Source organism: Apus apus, chromosome 8 (assembly GCF_020740795.1).
Source record: "Apus apus isolate bApuApu2 chromosome 8, bApuApu2.pri.cur, whole genome shotgun sequence".
NCBI lineage: Eukaryota > Metazoa > Chordata > Aves > Apodiformes > Apodidae > Apus > Apus apus.
In genome coordinates, this window is record NC_067289.1 from 19,766,734 (window position 1) to 19,777,824 (window position 11,091).

Sequence of the window (11,091 nt, forward strand, 5' to 3'; positions counted from 1 at the left end):
GTAATTTTCAATGAACTATGCCTCCCGTGCATTTTGTGGGTTTGATTTAACAGCAGGAAGATGATGCTGAACTATTTGAGTCCATAACAATTAATTATTATATTCTGGGGTTTATAGCCATAGCACCGTTCCCACCACGGGTCCCCTTGGGTTTTTTGCGCTGTTAAAAAATGCAAAGGTTGTGTATCTTTACACCCAGTAACTGCTTCCACTTTCATGCTGACTTCAAGGAGATGCACTGTTTTTCAAGACCCACCAAAGGCCTTGACCTCTAAAATTCAATTTCAAATGGTAAAAATCCCCTGGCCACCATAGACACTGGTGACAAACTAATGTGTTATGTTCCATAACGGTCTGTTTTGAGTACTGGCTTGACCTGTAAGTGTTCTGGATACAGCCTGACTAAAATGGGTTTTATTATTTTCCATTAGTGCCTCCTACAAGAAAATCAACTGGCAGTCCACAGGGGAAATAAAAGTATTTTCCTCCTCTAGATAGCATCTGCTGCAAATGTAAACAGACCCTTTCCCAGCCCTCTCCTTCAGTTTCTTTCCAGCTCTCTGACATGATCAAATTTCCCAAGATTTGTCCTTTGGTGTTGATCCCTGGGGCAGGGTGAGGGCAGGACGTGCTCCCTGGCCCTGCAGGACCTGCTGCTGTGGTTGGGTGATGCTCCATCAAACCACTGGTGGAGGAGACACCCTGTTGTGCCAAACCATGGCAGCGCAGGAGGAGAAGTGCGACCAGGCGGCATTTCCCAGGTTTGCAGTCGGACTTACTGAGATGAGGAACTTTCCTTGTCCCTCTGCACTGCAGACAGTCATGCTGCTGTGCAGACCCACACCCCACAGCACCCACAGCAGGAGTTTGGGCAGGTGCTCGTGTCTTCATGTCTTGGGGCAGGGCTGATGGTAGTTCTTCCTCAGGCATCATGGCCACACGGGTACCTCCTGCCCAGTCCCAACAGAGAGACCTGGCAGACACAACCTGGCCCCACCTGCTGCTGCCTCCTCTGCTTCTACCCCACTTTTTCTGCCCACTCCCCCACCCCCTAAGTGAGAGCTTCCCAGCAGTGCCCACCAAGCTTATTTGCCCTCCTTTCATTTCCAAAAATGCCTTTCTTTTTTTTTTTTTTTTTTTAAGGCAAATTATTCCATTAAAACTTCCCCCAGCATTAAAACCTGCCTCACATCATCTTGTCTCAGTAAAACAATGACATTTTCCCCTCTTTGATGCTCAGATCTAGCTCCACAGGAAATTTTACTACTGTGACTCTTTCATCTCTCTCTTGGTTTGAAGATAAATGATTCTTGGACTCTTCTGGACCTGCATAAATCACAAAAGCAATCTACTAAGAGAGCTGCCTGTGGCACTGACTTCAGCTGGAATTGAAAAGGATAGTCAAAAATATCCACAGTGCTTACACAAGGAGTAACAGAGCTGGGGTAATCCAAACAATGTCTTCTCCTTTCAGTGAGCAGGACAGAGAAGAGGAGGCTTAACTAGCGGCCAACACCGGCTTTCCTGCTCAGATGGTTGGTAGGTGTTTCCAGGGCTGGAGGACTACAGACCCAGCCTTCATCCCATGTTTAGTTGTGTGCTTGTGATTTACCAAGCAAATCTCTGTGGGCTCTAGGGTGCAGTTTTATTAAAATGTTTTTTATCCCTAACTGAAGAGGATGGTTACAAAACATACTAAAATTTGTTTTTCACTCTTTAGGGCTCCCAGAACTTCATGCTCATCTATCTTATGTTATTTTTCTTTCTATTTGTGGTTTTGAGGTCATGGCTCCAGATATGTTAACTCTTCAAGTGAAGTTCAGAGCCAAAACCAACTTCTTCTTGGAGGAAATACCAAAGTTTCTACTGGTGCCTCACAGCTCAAAAACATGGAAATGAACCCTCAGTAATTGATCTATTTCTCTGATCAAAAGGTACCTCAGTGAAGTTATGTACTCCTGGAAAATGCTGTATGATAGAGCTGGGTAGTGCAAACAAACACAAACTTTCCCACAAATATTTGCTTGTCTGAAATTAATCTGCTTGGCTGTGCTCATGGCTCTCTGAGTTTATTTTCCACAAATATTCTAACAAGAGTTTGTTGGCAGGAATACACACAGAAACAGCTCGAGGTAATATATGAGGAAACTATTTTTGAAGGTCTGTTTTAGGGCCAGAAACCCTAAACCCCTGCTATTTTCATGACTTTGGACTTAGCAGCAGTGAGGAAAGGGCAGCATTCCCCTTGGAGGAGGCCAGGTGTGGGGATGTGGCACTGAGTCCTGAGCCAGATCCTCATTCCTCCTCTGCTCTGAGGAGGATGTTGATTAACCAGTGACAGCTGGAAAACTGAGTCTGCATTTCCACGGTTGGAGGAGCAGGACTGTAGAAATGCTCTTCCCAGCTCCCTGCCTTTGCATTACATAAAGGCAGGAGAACCAGGGAAACAAAACTATTTCTCATGACATACACCAAAACTGGGCAGCACTTGTGCCCATCCCCTGGTGCTGGGGGCTGTTATATTCTGTTAAACTCTCTGGAGCTGGCAGGAGCAACTACACCCTTACCCCTGATAGGCCAGGTATTGTAATGTCTTTGTAGGGTTAGACTTGGTGGCAGCTGTGACCGATTTCTGGTCTTACCCCCTGAAGGGCTGCAGAATGCTCAGCAGGCACAGGGCACCTGGTTTTCATGGGCAATTGGGGGGTTTCCAGGGTGGGACCCTCTGTCAGTGAACAGGGGCCCCAGCCAATGGGGTGTCTTGGCCCAGGTAGATTAACAAATGAATGACCACAGGTCAGCTGTGACTTAGTCCACAAAAACGGAGTTCCTGCCAGGAAGCCCTTGGTTAAGTTTTCCCTTGGAGTAGTGGTTTTGTAAGGAAGCTTATCATCTAGATCATGATGCCACCTAAGGAGACTTCTCAAGATTAAGTGACCTCATCTTTGGTGAGTGGTAATTCTTTTAGATATATCTTTGAGTGAGCCTTGCCCCTGTTGGGCAAGTTATTCCAAGTATGTGAGAAGGAGGCTCTTATTTTGTCTGAGTGAAGGTGAACATGTGGGATTGTTATTATCCATGTTAAAACTAGTTAAAAAAAGCTTGGCAATCCTTAAGTGGTGGTGCTGTAGTGTATTCCTGACCAACATCTGAATCTGTGATGTTATTTTTTATTTATTAGAGTGCTAAATAGTGTTGATTTGAATACATATTCGTTCCTACTAAAACTTTGTGCCTCTGTTACAGTGTTTTTACTGGCTTTCCTCCAGAAAAAGCACTGTGGCCTCCTGCTGCCATTGCCACTAATGCTACAAGGGTGAAAGAGCCATGCAAACAATTTCAGAATAGGAGATGTGACAAGATGGTGGCAAAAATCAGAGGCATTTTTGTGGAAATGCTCCTTGAAAATATTTTAACAAATCTTTTAGTTTTTAACATTTTAAAAAATAGGCAGTGCAAAAATTACTCCTTGGACCTACAGCAAAGAATGACTCTGGCAATACTTGGTCACAATCAGGTGTGATATTAGCAGTCACCCCTTCAACCTGATGATGTTTTGCAGGCATTGAATGAGAAAGCAGAAGGGTATGTTTGTAAAGGAAACCGATCTGTCATGGGTTCCTCCCTCCCCAGTGGGAGACCACAGGCTGAGAAGAGCTGACTGCCCTTCCTGCAGCAATGAGGCAATTATGCTACTCATGGTGAGAGAGAAAAATGCCAGCTGATTTTCTTTGCATCATCATAGTCTTTTAACCTCAGGGTTAACCTTGCTGGACACAGATCTCTTCACTTTTACCATGCTTCTCCAATTAAACCATTGAAGTCTGAGACAGAAATAGCTACCCACAGCTGTTACGAATTGCTGTGTTCCCTGATGGTGCTTGGAGCTGCCTGTAGAAAAAAGAGAAGTTTCTTATTTTATTCTTTGCCACAAAGTTAACCTTTCTTTTAAAAAAAACAAAAAAACAAAAAACACACCACAACAAACTATCTTTAATATTCTTTTATTGCAAACTGATGGTATTAGACTGCTCTGCTTTGCTTGGAATGGAAGGCAGCCATGCTACTTGAGCACGCTCTGTAATGTAACTTCATACCTGGTATTTTTGTGCTAGGAAAAGGAAGGGTGGAGGTTCTCGCAGGGCATCAGGTTACACCAGAGCCCACATTGCACTTCCAGTGCTAACAGGGAGCAAGAGACTCTTAGGTGTCCTCTGCCCAGCTGGTAATGATGGAAAAAAAGGGATTGATCCACTTGAGACCAACATCCTGGATGCACCTGCTCACACCCAGCAGTAGCCAGGGTTTTATTGTGTGCCCAGAATGGAAATCCCCACATCTGCAAAGAGCAGAAAAATGACAGAATCCTCAAGACTGCAAAGCCACCTCTGCAAGCTGTTCTGTGTGCCTACCAAGCAAACACAGATCTTTAGGAACACATTAAGTGAGGTCCCTTTGACCTTTCCCACCCTGTTTAGGGCTCCTGCTCCTGATGGCTGGCCATCAGGGCTGGTAGGCATTTAAGCAGTGGTTGAAATGTCCCAAAAGTACAGCTTTCATACCTCTTGTGGAGCTTCTGTCTGCCACCCACAGATGGGCTGGCGGGTTTGGGCAGCTGGTAGGGCTTGGTTTTCTTTTCCATGATATCAAATATTGCATTGATTCAGAACAACTGAAAGCATTGAGTGTCTCCAAAAGCTCCAAATAACTTGTGTTTTCTCATCTTATGCCCCCTGCTCTGTGCACTTTTGCCTTCCCTTGCCCTGCATCTAGAGGAGAGATTACAAGTTGCACCATCAGCAGCCAAGCAAGGTCTAAGCCCCAAGGGAGGATCTGAGTCATCTCCCTGGGAGAATATTTTAGCCATACATCATTGTTTGTTTTCAGGCAGACCAGTACAATTATGCAACATACATTCTTTTAAAGCGTTTGGGACTTCAGTTCAATTTAAAATCCTGTAGGTTTTATGGCCAGAATGAGTGATTACTGAGTGTGTGCATACAAATGAAGACTTAGGAAGAAGCACGTGGGGAGGATTAAAGGGCATGTGGAGCCTCATGCGCACTCTGGGCAAGCTGGCAGATCTGAACAGCCCATGACAAAAGGTGGGTTATGACATTTACGGTTCTGGAGCATGGTTTTGTTCTGCCAGTGTGGTGAGTGTTTTCTGTGAGCACAAGGCCTGGTTGTGATCTCCTGCAAGTTTATTTCCATGGGCTTCAGTAGAGGTGGGTCACTTTGCTTAAGGCAGGAGGCAATCAGGAGGAAACAGACCCAGCTGTTCCCGCCCCAATTCCCAGCTCAGCCTAGGCACTCCAGGGTGCTGCCCACTGTGGTGGAAAAACAGTGCACAGTTATTAAAATGCTACCAGAAGCAGGATGAAAGAAATTGGTAATTCACCTCTTGCAAAGAAAATGTCAACCATAGTTTTTTATTATCATCATCATCGCTACCATTTAAAGACACAGTGCTTCCTGTCGTGCTGTTACGTGAGACTCAGCCACCACTCTACAAACAAGGTCTTGGTCCTTGTGAGTTGCAGACCTCGGTGAGAGAACCAGGAGCTGCAGATGGAACAAGCAGAAAGCAAAGAAAAATATTCCAAAGCTTGGCTTAAAGTGCTGTCTTTGAAATGTGCTCTCAGGGTTGTGGGAGGCCTGGCAAAGAAATTGGAGTTTACAATGCCAGCTCCCTATTTATTTATTTCTCCTTCTGTATAAAGGAGTGGAGTCTGCAGTATTTTTTTCCCCTTTTTTTAAGGGAATATACGGATGGATTTATATCTCCACGTTCATTTTTTACTTACACGGATATAAACTCCACTAAAACTGGGGGAATTATTGACAACTGATACTGAGGCAATCCAAGGCCAGGCTCTGACCTATTGATTTCCCTGAGATTGCACAGGATGTATGTAGTTAATTGCAAAATAGTCTTTGTTTTGTTTATTACTCAATATCTAACAATGTGGAATAAAGAACAACGCCGAACTGCAGAAATGCCTGAGGATTTCTCTTTAATTGAAATCAGGACTGGGAACATCCTTGTAAATCAAGAGCAGTCAGCCTTTGAGAAAATTCACTGCTTTTGCAAAGTTTACTTTCAAATGGGATTTACCTTTAACTCTTTGTCTCTCGTACCAGCTCAGCTAAATATTTTTTTAACAGTTCCTCTAAAGCAACTATGTGCTGCTCAAGTAGTCTGACAACTTCCAGATGCTAGGCAGGATTTTTATTTATACTCAAGCTGTGAATATTTGTTGAGAAAAATCAAATGCACATAATTATTAGAGACATTCCTGATATTGGTCCAAATCCGTATTTTCAAAAAGCTGGATGCTTTTCAGAATCAGAATTTTGGTTCAGCCCATTAAGAATACAGAGGCTGTCCTGGTAAAATTATGACCTAGATCTGAATTTTAATCAAGTTTGATGTTGCTTTAGAATAATTTAAGTCAGAGCCTGATAATTGCAATGCAGAGTGCAGGCCACAGAGAGCACTTCACTCCATCAGCAGGTTGGCTCTGGCTCCAGCTCTCTGAGTGTGCTTCAGCCCCTGATAAATGGGTGCCAACCACTGTGAGCAGAAGAAATGTCTGAGCTCTGATGTCCTAATTACAGTCTCCTCATTTTCCTACATTGGAGCTCTCTGTGCATTATGAAATATCCAAACAACAGAAGATTTCACAATGGGACTTTCCTTCTTCAGCTGTATTTTCCAAACTTGCATTTTCAGAGGATCTTGTTTCAGTGCATTTATTGGATTGAGATGTCTTCTAATTATCTACAACAAAAGGGTTTGTCCTTCCAGCCTGTTGTGAATGGGCAGCACACTGAATGCTAAGTTAGCAGCAGCAGGCTGCAAGAGGATCATACTACTAGGATTAATGCAACAAATTTGAATTCTTTCATGCCCTCCCCTCCAGTAACCCATCTGTGTGTGTGGCTGGGATGGAAAAGAAAGGGCTCCTATGCTCCAGGATAATACCAATTGCTACTGAAGAGGAAGAAGGAAAACACTGTTTATCCCTAGCAGGAAGATAATTGATCTATAGTCTGCACAAAACTGGTCTCAAAGCAGCCAGTAGCTACACAGAAGAGACCGTAGCTAACCAGCGCCTGAACTAGCCTGTCAAACAAAAGCTTTATAAGGACACCGGGGAGAACAAAAGTAGCACATTTCATTCCTTTGTAATAAATTTTCTGGTTTTATTGTTTGGAGATGTTTTGCTCCTGAGCATGCCGTGTTTGGGAGCGGAGCCTGCCCTCACCACCTCCCACCAAAACGCTTGAGGGTGACCCAGAGCACCCAGTCTGAGCTGAGCTGCTCTGCTGGGCTGTGGGTTTTATTTTTGCTGTGCACAGCCAGGCCCAGCTGTTCTCCCCATCTGCAGATGGCAGCAGCTCTTGGGCTCCAGCTCTATCACTCTCTATTTTGTGTGTGCTAAAGGTAATAAAATAACCATTTCTATATTTAACTAGCATTACATAATGCAGCTATTTATTATGTAAAGCTGCTGTTCACAATGCCCAGAATATTGATTCCTATAAAAAATGCAATGCAGCTAGAGCTTGTATAAATTGCTACTGTTTTCCTTTCTTTTTGTTTAAAGGATCAATCAAAGGTCTAATTTGTTCTCATGAATTCACCTCTGCAAGGTATGCAAAGCACCATGTGGTGCATTGTTTACTGTCAGTCAGGCTTGTGTGCAGTACTCAGCTCAGAATCTGGCAGAGAGTGTGTAAAGATGACAATTTGTTCATTAGCCAAACCCTTGGAAAAGGCAAATAAAGCATACTAACCTGCTTTATTTCAAATCAGGTCAATTTTATTTTTTTTTCCCTCAGCTATAAAGCAGCAGTGGCAACCACTTAAGAATTCCAGCATTACAACTATATATCATCATTATCACCTACAGAATATTATGAATAGGCGTTTTCTAACAATAGCACATGAAGCCTGAGCAAATGAAAGATGTTTCCCTATTCTTTAGGCCTTTTGGGGGTAGAAAGAAGGATGGAAAAATGGGAATTAAATATTAACAGAGTGAACAGATCACAAAACAAAAAAACAATTAAACAGCACAGCATCCATTCAACAATAACATCAAATCATGATGCAACTGCTGAGTGTGGGGTGACATACTAATCATGGATTAAAGGGACCGATTTGTGTCTCATGGGTGTTTGTGGGCAAAAGCTGATACGTGCAAACTGATCTCTGGGAAATATGTTTTGTGGGAAACATGAGGTTATACCAGTGTCTAAGCAAAGTGATGCTTGCTTTTCTGGACTGTGCCTTGAGAAGAAAGGAAATGTTTACCTTTTAATCTCCTACTTTCTTTTTTAATGGAATTGTTTTCCTCCTCTCTATCAAATGAGACACAGGATTTTTTTCCCATCTACCTAACCATTCTTGTATTTACAAATACAGGTGGTCATAAAAACCACTCCCATCATTTGATGTCACCCAGAAAATCAAAGGTTAGAATGAACAATGGGGCATGCCATCATGGGCAATATCCCTCTAACAGCATCCATAGCCAGGGCTTCCGGAGATAAATCACCCCTATGAACAGGGAATAAGATGGTGTAAATCCAGCCCTGTACCAGATGTGATGTCAGCAATAGCACATGGCTCATCACATGGGGAAGAGATTGTGGAACAGCAAATAGAAATGTCCTGCCTTGGTGGGAGCCTCTTTTTTGTACCATTAGAGTAACCTGGCTCAGCCTCAGTGCAAAGATTGCTGTTAATAATACACTTCTACACAACCTTTTTTTCTTCCTGTTACCTTTGCCTTAGGACATAGGAAAATTAAAGACAACAATGGCCCAAATTACAGTAACCTGGAGAAATTTCTTTCATAGACCAGAGAAGACTCCAAGAAACCACCTAGTGCAACCAGTCCTGTATCGAGAAGAGGTCAAACATACTAAACAGCTTTCTCTCTACTCACTCCACAAGGGTGAAGAAGGTCACAGAGCTCTAAAGCTCTTTCAGGATCAGTTATTTCTCCTTCTCCTACTGCTCGAGGGCCTTGCATCATGGTCCTGTAAGCCTTCTGCTGGCCTCCAGCCACTGTTGAAGCCACCTGGTAGCAGATACAAGAGAATTAGAGATGCTCAGGTCCCTTTAACTCCTGGGGTCAAGGACCAACATGCCTTCCCTGCTCTGTGCATTGTTCTCCACTCTCATTCCTCACCCACAGCTTTTTCCAGTCTCCTTTGAGCCCCAGGAAGGAAAATTATCTCTGGTGTTGTGTGAACAGTAGCTATTGCCATGTAAATAGAGGGGCATGTGATTTGTGCAAAAGACTCTTGGGAAATGATCCTTCACAGTATTTTCCCCTGAACAATTACTCCAAAACAAGGAGGAGGCACCCCATGATTCAGCATCACTGAGGAGGCCATTGCTGGGGATTCTGAGGTGTCTGATGTAGCTCCAGCCCTGGCAGAGCAGACTGGTTTCTTTTCCCCATTTTACAATTGGAAAGTCCCCAATTCCTCCATCTACATCCTCATCTCTGCCATCAATCAACAACTCTGGTGCAGGACTGTTAATACTGAGATTGCTCTTCTCAATCAGCCTCTGAGCCGTTGTCTTCCTTTCAGCTCAGTGAAAAATCCAGCAGCTGAGGCAGTACATTTTTATAACCTTAATGGAGCTCATACTTTAAAGTTTAAAGGAGCTTAAACAGTGGGAAAGCCCCTGTGGAAAATCCAGCGTTTTCATATGCAAGTCAGGTTTTTGGTAGTGTATTAGCTGTTGTTATTTTCAGGAGCTGGCTTTTCGTTTCTATTCAGAAGCAAATGTAAAAAAGCAAGTGAGCAATTTATAATGAAATAATCAATGCTGGTGGTGGATTCGCTGGTGCCTGTGCACTTAGCCTTGCCTATGATCAGAAATTTCTCTTGGGGGCAGCATTTCTTACAGAGATGGATGGATTTATTTTCCATCTTCAAAATGTTTACTAGCACATCTAGATCTCCTGCTCCAGCTATACTGCTGGTTGAGGGCTAAGAGCTCCAGCTGCTAATGCCAGCAGCAAAGAGTAGAGGCCTCACAAGGTGGAACAGCAACCCAAAGACAGGTGACTGTCACTTTCCCTTCCCCTGAAAACCCCTCACTTAGCAGCCTCAGGTGGAGCACTCACAAGCCACTTGCAGTCCACCCAACCTCCCCTCCATGGGGCTTCAAAGCCCCCTATTCCTGCAGGGTAAGCTTCCAAAGGTTAGGCTGCCTGTGGTGGCACCAACCACCAGGGCATAACTAATGCTGGTGATACAGGAAGTTCCATTTCACCATGAGGAAAAACTTCTTTACTGTAAGGGTTATGGAGCACTGGAATAGGCTGTCCAGAGAGGTTGTGGAGTCTCCTCTAGAGACTTTCAAGACCCGTCCAGATCAGTTTCTGTGGTGGTCCTGTTCTGGCAGCGGGGTTTGACTCTGACCTCCAGAGGTCCCTTCCAATCCCAAACATTCTGTGATTCTGTGGCTATCTGAAGCTGTGTCCTCACAGCACAATGAAGTGTATGGAGCTGAATTCAGGCTGCCAAGAGCCCTAAGTCACCTAATGTCTACCCACACTGCTCTGCCTCCTGCCCTAAGCCTTTAAGGGGCTTGTTTTAATGCTGTGGGATACAGACAGGTCTGCTGGGGACCATGCCAAGTTGACGGAGAAAATGCAGCCAAGTCATGTTCTGCGTAGGTCAGACGCAGGAGGCTGACCCACAGACATGCCAGGAGGTGACGGAGCTCTGTTTAATTGGTTTCCCCACAGCAGTCCCAGTAGGTGAATGAAGCCCTGCAAGGTGGATGGGAGAAGCAGATGCAGTGTTTGCTTTAATGTTCAGGACTATGGGCTCTCAAACCCCGTAGGTTTCTCGGGAGCATGCATCCAAACTAGGTGAAGAATATAGCTAAGGAAAGCTAACTAGCTGCATGGCTGTTGGCAGTCCGTGAGGATTCAACTCTGCTGTGAACTAAACATGTGAAGAGTATGGCTGAGATTTAACATCTTGGAAAGAAAGTGTTGATGAGCAAAGGACTGAAGAAACTAAGCTGTACATCGTGAGAGAGGAGAGTAC